The sequence below is a fragment of the Lathamus discolor genome, chromosome 10, assembly GCF_037157495.1.
Source record: "Lathamus discolor isolate bLatDis1 chromosome 10, bLatDis1.hap1, whole genome shotgun sequence".
In the NCBI taxonomy this organism is placed as follows: Eukaryota; Metazoa; Chordata; class Aves; order Psittaciformes; family Psittacidae; genus Lathamus; species Lathamus discolor.
The window spans coordinates 9,161,032-9,180,889 of NC_088893.1; the positions used below are offsets into that span (position 1 = coordinate 9,161,032).

At 39.1% G+C, this 19,858-nt stretch overlaps 1 protein-coding gene across 1 annotated transcript in view; it reads left to right on the forward strand.

The window, feature by feature from the left end:
- Positions 1-19,858, forward strand: part of ATP10B (ATPase phospholipid transporting 10B (putative)) — a 241,866-nt gene that overhangs the window by 103,428 nt on the left and 118,580 nt on the right. Inside the window, exon 3 of the mRNA XM_065690824.1 lies at positions 9,296-9,455. The gene's annotated coding sequence lies outside the window, so the exon portion shown is untranslated. The remainder of the gene's footprint in view (positions 1-9,295; positions 9,456-19,858) is intronic.

Genomic DNA, 19,858 nt, shown 5'->3' on the forward strand with positions numbered 1-19,858 from the left:
GCCAAGGGATCCAGCAATGCTCACTTGTTTGGTGTGACCTCCACAGTCTGCCTCCCTTCAGCTTCCAATAGTGGTTTGAATACTGCTACACTTCTCTGGTAAGCAAGGTCTCTAATGGAAGTGGAACTTACTTTTTTATTATTTTTTCACCCTTTTTTTTTTTTTCTTTCACTGAAACAACTGTGTTGCTCTAGGGGGGGAAACAAAACTGTCAGTGGTAGGTTAATTTTTGCCTTCATTGAAGTAAAATTCCCTTTGTTTCCATGTAAAAACAAGGATATGCTAAGCTCTCATGTAACACCCATCCTCCAAAACTAGTGTTTTGCTGAAAGAAAAGAACTGGAAATTGTTTTCCTAGGGACTCAAGGATAGACTAAAAGAAATCTCAGCTTCTTTTATAAAACAGTCCTTTGGGGAATTTATCTTTCTTTTGTCTTTCCCAAGTACTTTTAGAGCACAGACTTACAGAGCAAGTCCGGTGTAAACTTCGCATCTGTTAATAGTGCTTATCTGAGTTGCCAGGAACATGAGGAATGTACTTGTCTTACAACTGGAGAATTTGGTGCAACTGTAAAAGACAAACCCTGGTTCGTAATGTGATGGGTTCCTTCACAGTTAAAGGGAAGAAACTTTTCAGGTGAATCCAGAATAGGGTCAACAGCGTAGAGAGTAAGTATCCTGGGACTTCGACACAGAGTGTTGTTTTTCTGATAGCATAGAGCTGCTTTTTAATCTAAATGTTGAAGCAAAAACTGTGTGATGACAGAGCAACTTTGGTTAATAATGTAGGTGGAGAGGTTTTGGGTTGTGTATCTTGAAGGAAAAGAAATTACTCAGAAGTGAAACGGACAAATGCTGAAAAAAATGCCTTAATTAACAGCCTTGGTTGTTATGTTGTTTCATGGAGTGTGAACTGTCCATTTCAGTGTTCTCTACTTTTATTGCTGCTCTTGCACAGGAAACCACCACATGATGTTCTTCTCTGTCTTGTTACTTGATTAGACAACAGCAACAAAAAAAGTTTAGTGGAGCTAACTGTGCTGATTAAAAGGGTGATTCTGTTAAAAACTGCCCCTGCTTATAAACAGATAACAATTGAGAACCAGAGGGGACCAATGAACGCTTCAGTCTGACATTCTGCCTCTTTACCAGTGCTGTCTGCTATAGCAGCCGGAAAGGCTCCATAAAGCCCTGCGCTGTGTGGTATTTCACCCTGCCTAACACCTGGAGTCTTAGAAGGTGTTCTGCTTGAAACTGCAAGAAATGCCAAAAGTATCTATTACAGCCATAAGTTATGAGCTAATTATTTTAAGAAGTCCGACAAATTCTAGCTGGGGAAGGGTCAATCTAATTAATTTCAAGGCCAGCAGTTTGGAGGTTGTTTGCTCAGTAGAAATCAGAGCAGTTCTGATTCTGCTGGCTGGCTCACCTGGCCAAGCCAGGTTACAGAGATTGTCTTTTTTTAATGTGCCTCTTTCAATTTCTAAGGTGATACTGATCTCTCTCAGTCAGCTTTGAGTATTAAAAATATGGAAAGAGAAGCTCTAAGGAACCAGGGAAACAGCCCCTCCCTCTTAGTTTGACTTGCTCCTTCCATGTTGCTTCTGCTTCTGTGGTAGGGCTGTAGTGTGGAGTCTGAGGGGGTGAGTGGACCAGTCCCCTGGGCAGGGTTACTCTGCCCCTCCAGCACAGCACAGCTGGCATGGGTCTTGAGCTCCTCTGAGCCTTACAGTGAAGAGTGCTGATTTCCTCATACAGGAATGAGCAGCAATTGGGCTACGTGGATTCCCTTGCAGGCAGTGCTCTGGACAGCAGTAGATATTCCTCTAATCAGGCAGTTGCCAAATGTAACTTCAGAAATGAGGAGCATTAGTTATCTGAAGAAGAGGCAAGAGCCTGGTATGAAAAGGCAGCATTCACAGATTAATCTTTGGCTACAAAAGATAAAAATTGTATTCAGAAGAAATCTTACAGCTGGAAAGAGAGGCTGAAGAAATGCCTTGGAACAGAAGTTTGAACTTAAAATCAGAAGAGATTTCTTCCACTATTATATTTCTCTGTAACAAGCAGACTTTCTGAAAGGTGATTTATAACTCATACAGAATAGATCACTCAAATTGAAATCTTTGCACAGGCACAAAAGTCAAAGATCTTGGGGAAGGGAGGGTTTTGTATGAAGCTTGTGCTAAATGTGAGCCAATGGAATGAATATTCGCATGCCATTGTCCAAAAGCTGATCTTGAATTTGCTTTGAGTTCTCTTCCATAAAGAAACTGTCAGCAGCTTTTTGCCATCAAAACTTATTTTTTTAATTTTCTTTAAATTAAATATATATTTCCCTGTTGATGTTTCAGGCCAGGCTGAAAGAAACTTTTAAATGCAGTGTAAATCAGCTTTTCATTTGAGTTTATCCTAGATTATTCCAATGCTTTTCAGTTTTGTAGACTGTATGTATGTCTGGTTCCAATTCAATAGGCTTGTGTGAATGTGGAGTCATCTGTATTCAGTGCATCCTTGGTCTCAGGTCAGGGGATTCTGAACCTGAGGCTGGATCCCAGCTTCTCCCACTACCAGTGCTTATGGTCACTGTCCCTTTCAAGAAGAGAGAAGGACTCCTATAAATTCCACTTCCTCTGTGGAATATTCCTCTGGGCATCTCTGGCTTAACTAACCTGTCTTGACCACCTTTCAAGGGAGAGTTCCATTTCTTATACATATATCTGTATATGAAGTAAAGCAGCCTCTCAGAATATGAGTTAATCAAAAATTTGCTTTTATGAAAGGGACAATGAATCAATGTTAATGGTTAAAAAGGAGCATTTTGATGATATTCTGTAACAGGAAAATCTTTTCCTTCTCTTTTTTCTTGCTCTACTGGAGGGAAAAAAAAGCAAATTTGAGTTTAAATGTTTATTAAATATGGCATGCACATTGAACTTAGTCTGTACTGTGAAATGTAGCTGGTTTCCAGAAATGGGGGGTGAGGGGTGGAGGATGGAGAATTTACCCTAGTCAATGCCTTTTTCCATTTGTGAAATTTTGACATCTCCCTCTGGTGGCAAATGTCTGAAATATCCATCATGCAGCTGCTGTAGGGCGGGGGGGGGGAGAAACCTGTAAGTGTATTCCAAGGTACACACTTGAAATTAGCATACTTACAAATATGCAAAGCATAACAGACCTACTCGCTGGAGCATAGCTTTGACGTGGGAGAGAATGAGATGTAGGTTGGCCCAAGAACTGGGATTAGCAGTATCCACTGCGAATCAATATCAGAAAAAGACAGCAAGAGCAGAGGCTTTTGCAGCAGGGTCTAAGGATGGGATTCCAGACTTTCACGTGGTACAAACCACTAGGCTGCAAATTCAACAGTCTCTAGTAAAGTAAAATATTAAACACAAATTGTCAGGGAGAAGAGATTTTGAGATTAGGAAAATGAAGGATACTAAAGCGTAATTTTTAACATTCTATTTTTTTATTTATTTTTAAGGTATAACATTGTACAGTCTGTATAGTCTACTGTATATCAAGGAATACACTATTGGACCAGAACCTATCTATTTTTCAAGACGTGGTGATGAGGAACAGAAAATATTGCTTCCCACCTAGTGGGGTTTTTACTTGAGAATTATTGGTGTTGTCTGTTAATAAAAGTATTTTTGTGAAACTTAGATATTCCAGTGAGAGTCAGAAATAATAGCACAGCTTTGCTTTTCCAGTCAGCTTACTCACTGCCCCTTTTCAACTATGTCATAGAATTATAGAATAGTTAGGGTTGGAAAGGACCTGAAGATCATCCAGTTCCAACCCCCCTGCCATGGGCAGGGACACCTCACACTAAACCATCCCACACAAGGCTCTGTCCAATCTGGCCTTGAACACTGCCAGGGATGGAGCATTCACAACTTCCCTGGGCAACCCATCCCAGTGCCTCACCAGCCTGACAGTAAAGAATTTCTTTCTTATATCCAATCTAAACTTCCCCTGTTTAAGTTTGAACCCGTTACCCCTTGTCCTGTCACTACAGTCCCTAGTGAACAGTCCATCCCCAGAATCCCTATAGCCCCCCTTCAGATACTGGAAGGCTGCTATGAGGTCTCCATGCAGCCTTCTCTTCTCCAGGCTGAACAGCCCCAACTATGTGCTAATAGCAAACTATTTCAAATATTTATCCATTAAAACTATTCAATAAACAAAATAGAAACTTAGAAAGCCACCTTAAAACTTCGAACTGATTTAAGGGAAGAGTGATTTGTCTTCACTATGATTGTCCTGGATAATTTAACAACTTCTGGCTCCCAGAAATCATAACCTGAAACCCTTGAGTAATCCTCTCAACCTAGCTCTATCTTATTTTTTTTTCTCCTCATCCTGTGTGTATATAGTTGAATCTGTTCTTTTGTACCCATGTTAATGCTTCCTTTAGTCATCGATCCTTTTTGTCTTTACAGTTGATCTCCCTGTATGTAGAATATAAGTAGGTGCTCCGTATAAATAAGCTCCCCAGTAGGAACCAGATGCTGAACTTTATAGCTGACTAAACAGAACCACTAAAAGGTGATATAATATGCTTGGCATCTGTGAGTCAACATCAAGATGTGCTCTAAATACTATTGCAAACAAACAGTGACGGTTTCTGGACATAAAGAACTCAATGTGCTCCATTAGTGCTGTTCGAAATTGCTCCCAAGGGTTGTAGTTCTCACTTAATTCAGATCACTTATGTAATTTCAGAGTATGAACTGTTCCAGGGAACTGCAACTTTAACTGATTTCTACACTGTTTGGTGAACTTTCTATTTAAAGGTTTCTTGTGTTGAGTCTGGAACTAATGCATTAAATTCAGCAGTATATAAGAGCTCCTGAAATGTTCAGATTAGAAAGTGCTACTTGTTGGATGCTCCATGCCCTGCTTAATGGTCTGAGTTAAAAAGCAGAGACATAAGCAGAGGCAGTCTGTAGTGTCAGGGCCTGGATTCACCTGTAGCACTTACCTTCGTTAATCTTGTGTTTATATTGTTGGGAAAGTATGTGCTGCCTGTAAAGTGAGATAGCTTCATAGTCAAGCTTGATATCTGATTCTTGGCCTGATTCTCAGCGGAATTTAAATGGGATTCCTATGTGCAAATGTGTGAAGCCTCAGTGATTAGAAAGCTGCTGGAGTGCTGGAGTTAGACCAGTGAATGCTTGCAGGTGCTGATGCTGTGCTTGGCTTAGCTAGTAAGCTTTGCAAAGCTTTCCGTACATGGAATGTTTGTTTTCTCTACAAATGGTGTTTATAGAGAGTTCATCCCGGGCTGAATTCTGCATTTTAAGGAAACTTTCACAGATGTCCTGTTCTGTGTTTTCACTGTTACAAGCCACCACTGAGTCATGCAGCTAGTGACCTGCTGACGAGCCATTCCTTGCTGCTTACTAAATATAAAAGACACTGAATGGACAGACATAAAACTGAAGATTAATTCAGCATCCAGGCCAGCCACTGATGAGTTGTGAAAACTTATTCTTCAAGTAACACAGAAGGTCTGCCTGCTGTGACTGGTTGTTTTTTTCCTAGAGATTAGAAAATAAGAATCCTGGGTGTACCCAGAGCTGCAAGGGTGATATTATTAGGCATGCACCAGTGTTTGGAGGTGCCTGGCTGACTGTTCCTGAACTGTGACTTGAGATCTCCCTAACATACAGAAACGCCAAGCCCCACACTTACATGCTGCCCTTAATCTTTCAGTCTCCCAGTGCTTTAAAAACCTGCTTTCTAGAGAAGGAGATTTCCAAGAGACTGAGCCATGCAATGGGTGGTAGCAAATCCACCATCCACTTACCTGAACACACCCTGAGAACAACATGAATAAAACATTTGCAGGCTTAAGCGCTTATGTAAATTCTAAGCAAACATTGGGTTTATGCTCCTACTCTGTGTATGTTGAGTGGCACCTTACTCCATAACGGACCTCACTGACACATGGGTGACCTTAAACTAAATATTTCCAAGCATAGTAAGGGTGTTTTGTTGTAGTTGCTGTGTTTGTGGATTACTTGCCAAATTTTTTAATGCAATTGATCTTGAAAAATGAAAATCCATGGCTTAGATTTGGGGGCAGAAGGTTGGAGGGTGCTCAGGTTTGGGATTTTTTTGTTGGTTAGTTTCTTGGGGGTTTCTTTGGTGGTTTTGTTTTGTTTGAGGTTTTTGTTCATTTGTTGGTTTTGTGGGGGTTTTGGTTGGTTGGTTTGGATTTTGTGTGGGGTTTTTTTTTTTGTGGGGTTTTTTTGGGGGGGGTATTTATGGTGGTGTGGTTTTTTTTCTTTTGTGTTTGTGGGTTGTTTGTTTGGTTGGTTTTTTTTATAATCCAGCTGAAGGGGATAAAGTCATGGTTTCAGTTTGCAGTTGGTTAATCCACTTCGAAACTCCATTATTCTATTACTATTTTTGGTCGGAGCAATCCCAGGCACAGCTGCAGGTTGGGCAGAGAACAGATTCAGAGCAGCCCTGCAGAGAAGGACTTGAGGGTGTTGGATGATGAGAAAATGAACATGAGCCATCTTCAGTGTGCGCTCGCAGCCCAGAAAGCCAACCGTACCCTGGGCTGCATCAAAAGGAGCGTGACCAGCAGGTCGAAGGAGGTGATCCTGCCCCTCTGCTCTGCTCTTGTGAGACCTCACCTGGAGCATTGTGTGCAGTTCTGGTGTCCTCAACATAAAAAGGACATGGAACTGCTGGAACAAGTCCAGAGGAGGCCACGAGGATGATCAGGGGACTGGAGCACCTCCTATATGAAGATAGGCTGAGAAGGCTGGGGCTGTTCAGCCTGGAGAAAAAGCTGCGTGGAGACCTCACAGCAGCCTTCCAGTATCTGAAGGGGGCCTATAAGGATGCTGGGGAGGGACTATTCATTAGAGACTGTAGTGATAGGACAAGGGGTAATGGGTTCAAACTTAAACAGGGGAAGTTCAGATTGGATATGAGGCAGTTCTTTACTGGAATGGGTTGCCCAGGGAAGTTGTGAACGCTCCATCCCTGGTGGTGTTCAAGGGCAGGTTGGACAGAGCCTTGGGTGAGATGGTTTAGTGTGTGGTATCCCTGCCCATGGCACAGGGGTTGGAACTAGATGATCTTAAGGCCCTTTCCAACCCTAACTATTCTATGATTCTATGATTCTATTCTGACCTTTTACAACTAAGGATCCTTTTGGATAGTGTATAATTCTATGATACACTTTTAAAAGTACTATCAGTTAAATATTAATGTCAGTTCTGTAACATTGTGAAAAAGCAAAATGCAGGAAGTGCAGAGATGAAAACAAGGGGGGTTTTATGATTCCCTTATTTCAACATAGTTTATATGGAGGTTGAGTGGGGGCATGAGAGAAGATTATTAAATCTCATTATTCCAAGTGGAAAAGCTGAAATACTAGTGAGGATTTCATAAGCCTGTTTCAACCACAGCTTTTCAGTGTTGGGAGAGCTTTGGGCAGAGGAGGCTGCTCAGGCTAGCTGGGATGCTGGCTTGCACAGGAGGGCAGACAGGTGCTTTGGAAAAGCTGGTGGGTGATTGCGTGGGTGTGATAATGAGGTGCTGTTTTGGTTCTCAGTGTTCTTTTTCTGACAGCAAACTGTCAAGATTCACATTATGTCAGTGAACAAAGATTGTGTAGCCAAAAACCACAGGCATGACCAAATTTGCAGTAGCTTGATTATGGTACGCTGTGAGGTTTGGATTAGCAATTTTTGCTTTTTATTTAACTTTGACCGATATAATAGCCACGGCACCTTCATAGCAAACATCCAAGGTTTATTTTTTTCTTTTTCTAACCAAAGTCATTGGTCTGTGTAATTTATATCATGGCTTTGCATTTCCTGTCTCTGATTACAGCCAAGTACATAGGGCTTTACATTAATCTCTTTACAGGGATTTATAAACCGTCTTCTGATTTCCCTTCTTCCAGGTTCCCAAGCCGCATATTTGGCTTCAATTTCAGGGTTTGAACTGACCCAAAAGATCAAAGCAAAAGACATCCAATTCACCATGATGATTGACTTGTAGCCAGACTTTTATAAGTTGGTAATTTCTGTGTGACAGAAGGGATATAGCTTCCCAAATCTCATTGACATTCAGAGGGGTTTGGACACACTTTAGTCTTCTCTCACAATCCTGTGTTTAAATGGGCTAGGTCTGCTTTCCTTTCAAAGTAAATATGCATTTCTTAGGGTTTTATTATTATTATTTTTCTTATTGATGAATTCTCTGTATTTAAGACTTGTACCTCCCTGAGACACATTCATCCTGCTTCTTGCTGACTCTCAGTGGTGTTGACAGCTGAGTATGATTATACATGATAACAAATTACTTATGTCAACAAAAGTTAAGAAGTAGGGAATTTTCAGATGACTCACACTCCTTCCAAAAATACAAGCACAAAGGTGGGCTTAGGAAACACAACCAGAAAATCTTAGATTTCTGAAAATGTTACCAACATAATTTTTTGGTCATGATGTAGTAGGCATGTAGCTAATTGATGCTGTACGCCAAAGACAGAAGTTTCCAGCTTCCTAAGAAACTTGACCTTGAAGAATACACTGAAACCTTTTACAAAAGATTGTGGAATTGCCAGCTTTTTCAACTGAAGAATAAATACAAAAATACTTTAAAGCATAGCGACTTATTTAACTGTCAGTGCTGTTAGATCCAGCCTTTTTTCCACCTTCTTATGAATAGAAGAGCAATGAATAATATGTGTAATAATTACCAATGTTTATTAATTAATCAGTAGTTATTAACTCCCCTGACCCTACAGCATTTCCTTTGCTTTGTGGATTGCTGAGCAGCAGCCTGTGCAGAGTAACACTTAGGTAGTAAACAGCAAAACAAGTGTCTTTGTGAAAAGAATTCGAGAGAATGTCTGTTTTCAGAGTAGAGTTTTCATTTTGAATAGGGCAACCAGGGCTGTAATTTCATTGTTAGCAAAGTATGAACAGAAAGAATCAAACTGCACATGTCAAGAATAATAAAAGAGCTTGAACTTTTTAGAAGCCTTTTGTTTTTAATTTTAAGTAAAGGAACTTCAGAAATGCTTTTAAAATCTTAATCTTCAATACTGTTAAGACTGGAAATTGCAATTGCCCCTCCTTTAACCTTTGGTATTCTCCCCAATATTCCTCTTTGTCAAATGTACTCAATTTTATGAGCTCATTATTTTTCCTGTACTAATACATTTTTCTTATCTCCTAATTAACCACTGCTTCTAGCATACTCATGATGGCATGCTTACATCTGCTCTGGCTTCTCTCCCTTATTTCAGTGCAGGTCTTCTGATGCAATTGACTCAGCTGATGCTTTGATGCTATTCAAGCTGTCTTCTGGTGTCAAGTCTACGTGGTTCCAGATCAGCGGAGGTGGGAATCCAAAAGGACAGCTGCTAACAAATCTTCCTAATTAAAATTTGAGAGGGACTTGAACAGGTAAATCATAGCAAAATTCCTTACGTTCCTTCAGCTTTCAAAACTTGATTAAAACCTTTCCTTAAGATTTCAGTTCTGCATAAAACATACTATTTATTTATTTATTTATTTATTTATTTATTTATTTAGCTTTTCATGTTCAGGCAACATTTTGTGTGTCTTCTCTTGAGATCTCCTAACTTACATTTCATGTGTGATCTCTGCCATGCTGACCTAATTTCTTAAGGCTTCAGCCAACAGTTACAAAAGCAGTACAAAAGAAGTGCAAAATGTTTTTAGTCAGAGTCAAAACCTTTGGTCTTAAATTACTTTAGCCAGCACTGATAAATGATGTTATTGTTTTGTTTTGCATCTCCACCTGATATTTTATACATGATAACAAGTGTATTTAACTTGATATTTTTCTACAGTTTTCCATTCTTTTATAAAGCTATTTGCTGACATAATAGTCTGTTTTGATTTTTTTTTTTTAATCTGTTATCTGTTGTGCAGAGTTTTGTTCTTTGTGAGGCTATACTGAAGTTGATGCTACAGATAAGCTATTGAGAAATTAAATCACTCTAGTGTGTGATGAGAAAGCAGGCAGTGGTTAAAGTCTCAGATGTCTTTCTGCATGAGTCATCAGTTTTATCCAAAATCAAGGCATTTCTTGGTTTTGCATCTTTCCATTTTTCTTTGAAGCTTTTTCAGCTGAAAGGCTGTAGACAGAGGCTTGCAGAATTTCCCAGAGATAGACTGGTTGGGTAGAAGTGCATCTTTACCATAGCATGAGTTCTTTGCGACCAAGAGGGTCTCATCTATGGCTTTTGTAATCTGATGGTTTGTGGGCTATTACTATTCTATGGTCATTGCAGATGCCACTTCATAACAGCACATTGCCAAGTATTGCAGACTTCTCAATGCAAGATACATGCACTGCAGAAGGCATGGAAATATGCTAGCAATGCAGTCTTTATGTCAAAAAGTCCTGTAGCTCTTTTCCTACTAGAAAGCTGGAAGGGTAAGGTAAAGAAAACACTAACAAAAATGATAGCCTTGGGTGACTTTCATTGCACAGTGCTTGAGATGCTGTATTATTTCAGACATCTAGGCCTTACAGAAAGTGGAAAATTGATTTTTAGTGTAATTTATATTAAAAATCACTTAAATATAGGAATACACTAAAATATTCTCTTAATATCATATTGTTTAGTATTTATTAAATATTAGGATCATTAACACCACTTTACACATTGTTTGTTTTGTAATTATACAACCTCCGTGCTGTTATTCGCATCTCCCATCACTGAGTTACTAACACCAAAGTTTACATGCAGCTTTTCATTCATTTCTAGGAAATTTGCTAGTGAGGGGCTATTAATTTCTCAAATTGCTGACTGGAAAGTAAATGCAGCTTGAGGCTTTAAGTGCTGACAATGTTTTCCCATTTTTAAAGGTAGTCTAGCTCTCCTGGCTTATCATCCAAGAAACCAGTTTGCCAAGCTTAATGAAAGTTTCAAAAGTGGGAAAAGAAATTAAAGTCCTTTGACAAGGTCATTAATTAGAAACTGGTTTAAAAAGAATAGGAAAACTATTATCTGGTCGAATGATACTGTGCCCATATGGTGGGCATTGTTAGGCTGGTAGAACTGGATGATTTATTTCCATGTCATAGAGAACTTTATCAGAGGAGGAGGATGTTTAAAGTTTCACTGTGTTACATTTTGTAGATTTCCCCCACCCCCACTGTATCTTACCATTAATTTATCTCAGGCAAATATTCTGTACAATGGCTTTGTTTTGTCTGGCTGCTGATTAATTTTCCCTTCCTCCTCTCCACTGGTTTGCTCAACAATTATCAGGCAAGTGGTCCAAGGTGACAAGTATAAAATTCTCCTTGAAAGAACAGCAGAGGTGGAGCAGTTGCTGTGGTTAGCAGCAGCTGGTCTTGAAAGAGAACCATCCTGAAAGATCTGACAATACTTTTGACAGTTCCTCCCCTTGTTTTCCCTGTGAAATGACAAACCCTTTCACAGACATCACATATCACATATAATATTTCTTTCCTTCAAGCTATGCTAAGCTCCTGCTGTTTGACTCTGATTCTTGTGCTGGACAGGGGAAAAAGATATTTTCCCACCTGCACCATTCCCCTGTTGTCTCTTGGGTAACTTATGGCAATAAGAAAGAGTCAACCAGCTTATTTTAATGTCAATGTTTGCACCAGTGTTTTTGTTGAAAGCAAATGGCTTCTCAAAAGTCATTTGAAGAGCCTGACTTAAACACACTGTCCTTTCTCTTAAAACTGCAGACTGCTAATGTAAAAGCTGATCTCTTTCAAATGCTCTATTCTTATAATGAAACCCTTTAGAAATAGAAAGAGGAATGGCTTCCTTAGGATTTTCCTTTTTTTTTTTTTTTTTCCAGAAGGCTGCAGGCATGACAGGAGTGCTTTCAGCAGTGACCTGTTACATTACCAGAGATGATAGTATGGTGTTTGTTAATTTGCTGTTGTGATGCTTTAGGCAAATGTAATGGGTGGAGAGGCAAGAAATCTATTCAGTAATGTCATCCCCTCTAAAAAAGGCTATAGGAAAATGGTTTATTATCATTGCTTACAATCACTGCTTGCTGGTTTTCAAAATACCAACAATATGTCAAACGCTTTCAGGAGACCTGTGAGAAACAGCTCTTTCCTCAGATAATTTACAGTCATGGCAGGCTGTCATCTGCTGGTGTGTATGTGTATTTTCCAGTTTTTATTGCCCTTTTTCACAGAAAGGCAAAAAAGAAAAGCATCAGAACATTCTCTGTTGTCAAATGAAGGGAAAATAAACAGGAGAGGGAGGCAACATGAGTGTGGAGTCATGCTTTATTTGATTTGTTGAGGGGAAAGTTCAGATAATTATCTAGAATGTTGCAAAGCTTTTCCTGTCAGCTTTGATACATAATGAGAATTTGTTGGTAGACATCCAGAGGGAAAATTGCTTTGAATTCTTGCATTGCATTTTACAGTGTGCTGTTTCTGTTGGAATGAATGAATGAATGAATAGTGGTTCAGTGTGTGCATATATGTTGAGCTGTAACCAAAACTTGCAGCGCTTGGGCAACAAGATGGTGCATTTCCTCTGCATCTGTGCCTAAACTGAGAGCTGGCCATTGCAGTGTTCATAAGGCTCCAGCCTGTTCTTTTAGTGATAGCTCTGAAAACAAATGTATTCCTTCCAGCACACCGTGTCTGGTTCTTCTGTCAGGCTCAAATGTAGCAGTACCATCTTCCTGTTGCAGCTCAGACCTCTTAAATAGTCTAATCTCATCCATTTGGTTACTTCTGCCAGATTTTCATGTCTTTGTCACAGACTTTGAGCTGTCCATGTTCCAAAGCTTTACAACTTTTTACTGCAAACTATAGTATGTGGCCATCTTTCTGAAGATTGGTAGTATACTAGTACTCTGTTTTCAAAAGAAGTTGGAGAACTTCAGCTTGACTCTTAATTGAAACTTTACTGGTCATGCATCAGGATTCGTTTGCTAAAAATATAAATTAGTTACCACTGGGTAAATTTCAGCAGTTTCTAATCTTTCCTTCTAATTTCTGTATTGGTTTAAATTAATTGTTATTCCAAGGATTGCAAGCTCTTCCCTATGACCATGAAATGACTTTTACCAATGCATTATCACACTTGCTTTGAATTATCATGATTCAAGAGATGGGGAGTTTCAGTAGCCATTACCATCTAGAAAGGAAATTGTTTTTTGTTGGTTTAATGTTATTCAACATGCTTTTCTTTCTAAACATCAAAGATCTGTGTTTGCTGGTGGTGGTTTTTATTTATATTTTCAGTGCCTAACGAATTCACATTTTGACCTGGGCAGTATTCAGAAGGGTCTAAAAGGCCTTGGTTAGAACAAGAACTACCATGCCTTAGCTTACAGTTTACCTGATTTTCTGGGTAAACATAAACATGCTATACATATCTTTCCGCCACAGGATCCAGTTTTAACTGGCAATGGAGGGCTACAGGGGGTGGATGGCAATATTTTCTCTTTTCCTACCTTGTAGAATGCCCTTCCCACTTGTGCCCTGCTGCCCATATAACTTCAGATCTCCCAAACAGAGAATAGCTTTGGTGTTTTGTGAGAACACGACTTACCATACTGTTTTCTGAAGTATGTAAAGTAATAGAAATAAAACCTTGCACAGCCAACTCTCCTTGAGACAAGATTTTGTTCCACTAGTAGATGAAATAGTGAATTGTCATTCAGGAGTAAATGGTGTGTGGCTGGAAGTAGTGAATTCACCCATTCAGCTGCTTTGGTGGGTTGTGCCTCCACTTCTGTAAACTGAGGGAAGCATTCGTCTGGCACACCCAATGTTATGAGAACTAAAACCAAAATGTTGCAAGGGCCTTTGATGGGTAGTGGTGAGTTCAAAAAGCCACAATCACTTAACCACACTAGCACTTTTAGGGAGCTCATAACTGAGGTTTTAGATATTTCATTTGCTTATTTGATTTTGTTTTTCCAGAGCAATATGTTGAGGTTTTCTATGGTAACTAGAGCTAAGTTCTGTTTTTTCCCAGAAAAGCACAAGCTAGTTAAAGCCCCATATTTCTTTCTCTTAATGAAACAGATGAACAAAAGAGGAAGCAGGGGCAGGAAGAATGGAAAGAGGAATGTAAGAGAGGAATACTGTTAGATTTGTTTCTAACGGATGGGGAGGCCAGTTTGGGAAGACTGGAGTGGGTAACACTGCATTTCTTCCAAGGACCACTGTGTTAAGTAGTGCTGTGTTATATTTCAGCAAAATTCAGAATTTCAGCTAATCATTTTAGAATGCTTATTGCAAATGGAATTCATCCTGTAGCTCTGAGAGTAATGGGGATAGAGCTTAGGAAGTAGGAGAAACTTTTGTATCTCTTCTGTTTCTCAGCTTCGTGCAATCTGTTATTCACAGCAGAATGACAAGTTCCTAAATGGCAATGTTTGTGGGGAAAAAATCCAGACTATTTTGACATAATTTTCAAAACCGGGGAATCCAGTGATGAGCTACTCTTCATAGCAAGTTACAGATATCTCCTGAGTGACTCAGATAATCTAGGTAAATTGTAAAGTCATAGCAATTTAAGAGTTTAAGTCCTAAGAGTATCAGAGAACAGCTGCTGTATGTGCGATTAAAGTAGGCATGGGTAATTTTCCAGGTATATCTACTTCCATTTAGTGAATTTCATTGGTGTTTTCATGCATCCTTTTGATTAAGTTAATGTAATACTCTGCTTTTAGAACCACTGATAAGATGATTTATGTGCCAGTATTTCCCAGTGCTGCACTGCTAGTGTGTTTGCTCTTGAGATAGATGACTGATGGTTTAAAATGCCTGAAAATGTTTCTTCCATTTCTTTGTGACAGTTCATTAAGAGACTATAAACAGAAACATCCTTGGTTAGATACAAATCAGATTCATCAGCAAACATGTGAAACATGCATTTGATCCCATTTACTTGATGTACGCAAATAATCCATAAAGGTGATTTATTATTCGCACTTGCTTTATCTCGCACGTTCAAATTATAATCAATAAGAGCTATTATTCTTTCAAGTAAGAGATTTATAGACCTTGGTCATGATGTTATAGCCAATATACACATAAAAATCAGTTTGATAAGCCTTTACTTTTACATTCAAGTTTCCTTGAGGCATAGCAACTTAATTGGATTCCATATTATGAAACAAACTAGATCATAATACTAAATCAAATAATTGGAGGGGAAAAATGGGTGTACCAATCCAACAGTTGATTTCTTTTTCCACTCATAACATGCTGGAAACATGGCTAGTCTGCATTTTTGTAACTATGTAAGCAAAATATTACTTCCAGCATTTCTTCATTTAGGATGTCTTGTCCCGTAGTGGTTTAGCTCTTGCTTTGTAATGGGTCAAGAGAAAAAAGGGGCTTGAAGACATCTGCTCAGAGCAAACTGACTCCATAACTCTGCATGTTGTATTCATCTTTTGTTGCAATGATTTGTACGTTACAATACCACCCTGCAGTTTGACATGCCTGGAGTAACTTCTAAATTCTGTAGTTTCTGTGACTTTAAAATTTGTCTCCCCTCAGTTTAAATAATAGTGAGAAATTTAAACTTCTTAATTTAGTGTTGCCTGACTTCATAGTCAAAAACATAATGAAAAGATCAATTTTTCTTGGGGCTATTTTTTCAGCCTGTCTGCAGACTCAAGTTGATATTGCCATATCCACTTACCCTATCTTTATTTGCTAGCTATTCTTATTATCTTAGAGGAATACCCCTTCTGGAATCCCAGCTGATCTCTAACTCTTAATATGTACAGTTGAGGAGATACTCCGCAATAGTAACAGTGAAAAACAGATTCTCACTTCCTCAACTTCATCTGCAAAAATATTAGCTGTGGTTTAGGTTTGGATTAAAGGCTTGCAACGTAGCTAAGGGAGGGGGGCAAATCTGTACATTCTTGAAGACAGGAGATGCATGATCCATCTGGAAAAAGAGCAATTCCTATGCTTTTAAATATATTCTTAGCCCAGCTTTGTGCATTTTAATAAACCAAAGTAAATTAGGGTTCATACAATGTGCCTGGAGTCTCTACTTTTCCCAGAATTATGTTTGACAGGTATGATGATATTATGACATATTCTGTTGAAGTTTCATTTTAACTCCTCAGGTGGGAGGCAAGTACACCGTGGGTGAATAGTTCTAGTGTTTCCTTCCTTTTTGATACTCTGAAGTAGATTGTTGGCAAATTGCTGTTACGTTAATCCTTCCATTGGAGGTAGTTTACTAACTGAAGATTAAGAATGGGTTTAGTTTAAAATTGCATCTGTACAGCAGCAAATGAATTGCATTCTATCTCTATCTGATATTAGAGGTATTTCATTGAGAGTGTATTTGTAGCCAAGGCCTTCAGAAAGTACTAATATTTATGAACATATTTATACATTATTTGTTACCACTGTATACTTGGATCTATTAAAACTTATTATTTGCCTCATTGTTATAATCTTAAAATGAAGATTTTCCTCTGAAATTATAAATATGAACTTTTTTGAGGTAGGAAGTTTTCTGCAGATGATGCTTAAAGTGTTGCTCTGTGTCTAAGCTGCCACTGTTTTCAAGTATTAAAACTATACATCTGTGATTAACAGGTGATTCTAGGTTATTAACAAATGAACTATTATATACTAATCAGGCAAATCATATATTTTGTTTCTTTTCAGAATGTTATTATAATTACCCATAATAGCATCTAGTGAATGTTTCATCTCATTTTGAATTGGTGCTCTTTTTTTTTCTCTTTACATATACGAATTACTTTAAATTCTGCTTTTATTCTAATTTGTAAATATTTCTTCTTACTTTGCTATCTGTTGCCTCATCAAAACATGGTTACTAAATCTTTTATTTCTCCAGTGATTTTTATATCCTTTGGGATAGTGAGTGTATACTCCACTACTAGGGACACACTGAACTGAGTTTTAACACACAGGGGGAAAACAAATGTTTTCTCTCCCCTCTTCTGCTTTCTCTTCTCCTGCTTCCATGTAAGTACCATGGGGAGTTGCTGTGGATTGTACAGACTTCTCTATAGAAATAACTCCGCTTGCAGATAAGATACAAAACACCAACTGGAGTAAAGCATGACATCTAAGATACCAGTCTTAAATTTCACTGTCTGAATAAATTTTTGTTGTCCAGGATTAGAACACAAGGAATTAATGGTTTGATTGCACTGTCTTTCCAGACTGGCTTAATGTTGAGGCAACATAACTCTCAAATTGGTGAGCAGCCAGCTAATGCACACAAGAGTTGTAGTGTGCTTCTGCAGTTACTGATAGCACTAGTTAAAGTCTCACTGCTCTGTCACCTCTTCTCATCTGAAGAGTGATAAACATTTAATTTCCAAGGTTCCAGAGAATTTGCTAAAATTCCATCACAACAGACAACTCAGCCAGCATTTTCTGGGGAGCAGGTTAGTAGCTATTTTAGTTAACTGAAGGTAACTGTAAAGATTTATATTCTGTGATAGTTTCTAGGTGGGGAAAAAAAACTTTATATCAAATAAAGTACTGATATGTGTTGGATGTGATGATAATTTGAGTATCTGTAGCAATGCTTCCCACCAGATGGGCTCTAAGTAGGTTGAAGTTGTGGCAGCTGACATTTAGGATGTAATCTGAGGAAAACAGGAAGGTAGAAAGCAAGGGGCAAACCGTGAAGTAGAGTGGAAATGGAAAGAAATAGAGCAGTGAAAATGGGAACCTTGCTACTGTTTTCTTGCAATCTAATAACAGCAATTCCTAAATCACTTTCCTGTAGGAGGAGAATGCTTGTTTCAGAACAGATAAGTGAGATATAAAGGGAAATGTTTTCACTGGAGAGCCAGAACTGTCCCACCACAAAGGACATCATAGTTTCAGTGTGATAGATTCTCAGATAAAGCACAATGATGTTGCAGAAGCCAGCCAAAGTCCATGTCTGGAGCAACAGCTGTGTTAAACAGCTTTCTGCAAGGGTAATACAAATTTCACCTTATTAGTGTTTCATATCCCAGTGACATGATGTGTGTGCCTTAAGGGGCTTGCTGTCTAGTGCGCAGCTCCAGTTCTTTCTTTGGTTTTATTAATTCATTTGACAATATATGTTTTAAGAGATTGTCATCTACTGTACTAAATCCTTTTGTACCTGGTGAAAAAGGGAATGTGCTTGTCACTGCTTCATGAATACAGCTGATTTCTTCAGATTCTCCAGGGGTTAAAGGGAAACAAGATTTCACTTTCAGCATCTGTGTGTTATTGCTGGCACCTGGCAGTCCACGTGCTCATTGCTGGTAATAAACAAGATGCAAACAAACTGTTTCATTTGTAGACTTACTTTCCCTAGTTAGCTTCAAGCTTACTCTTGACCAGCTGTCGCTGAATTTAATAGTAATGATTTGGCCTAAAAGGACTGGTGATTGCTACTTGCCAGAGAAGCAGCTGGAAGAATACAAATATTTCCTTTTCATTTTAATACATGTTCATTTTTCACAAACATCTTTTCTGGGGTCAAGCATGTGACTGACTCATTACAGGGCTGCATGGTCACAACTGGGGACTTTGTCAGCCCTCAGCTATTACTGTAGCTATACCATATTATCAATATTGGATAGCATTTGTTCCAATGGTTGCTACACTCTTCACATATAAATGCTCATTAGAAGTTTCATGAATATTTCTCTACTCTAGCTTCAAAACAGTTATTTAAAAGTAAATTAATTTTATTGTTCATGCTATTTTTCTCTGTTTCTATTTCATTTCCCCAGGAAGATACCTATACTTATCTATACTTGAGATAGTCAGTAGTTTAGTATGGTATAAGTGGACATGATTAGCAGTTTCACTTAAAGATTTCTGACTACTTAGCAAAGCAGGTAAATCCAGCCAGGCTCCTTAGATCCTGCCTTCTTACGAAATCCAAACAGTCTTGCACCTATTGTGCAATGAGTTTTGGAAGCACTCCATGTTTCAAGAACCTGAAGAATTTTTAATGTGTGTGGGACTTAATTTGTTTATAAAAACAGATACCTATTCTTTTGTGGTTTGTATAACCACTCCAAATGCACTTATGTACAGGATGGAAAAAACCTTACATGTAATCCATGGTAGATGTCATCTATCTGGACTTATGCAAAGCGTTTGACACTGTCCCACACAACATCCTTGTCTCTAAATTGGAGAGATATCAGTTTGATGGATGGACCACTCGGTGGATAAAGAACTGGCTGGATGGCCTCATGCAAAGAGTTGTCAATGGCTCAATGTCTGGCTGGAGACCAGTAATGAGTGGTGTCCTTCAGGGATAGGTGTTGGGACCGGTCTTGTTTAATATCTTCATTGCTGACATGGACAGTGGGATTGAGTGCGCCCTCAGCAAGTTTGCCGATGACACCAAGCTGTGTGGCTCGGTTGATACGCTGGAGGGAAGGGATGCCATCCAGAGGGACCTTGACACGCTTGTGAGGAGGGCTGATGCCAGCCTTATGAAGTTTAATCATGACAAGTGCAAGGTCCTACAGCTGGGTCGGAGCAATCCCAGGCACAACTTCAGGTTGGGCAGAGAAGAGATTGAGAGCGGCCCTGCAGAGAAGGACTTGGGGGTGCTGGTCGATGAGAAAATGAACATGAGCCGGCTTCAGTGTGCACTTGCAGCCCAGAAAGCCAACCGTATCCTGGGCTGCATCAAAAGGAGCGTGGCCAGCAGGTCGAAGAAGGTGATTCTGCCCCTCTACTCTGCTCTTGTGGGACCTCACCTGGAGCATTGGGTGCAGTTCTGGTGTCCTCAACATAAAAAGGACATGGAACTGCTGGAACAAGTCCAGAGGAGGCCACGAGGATGATCAGGGACTGG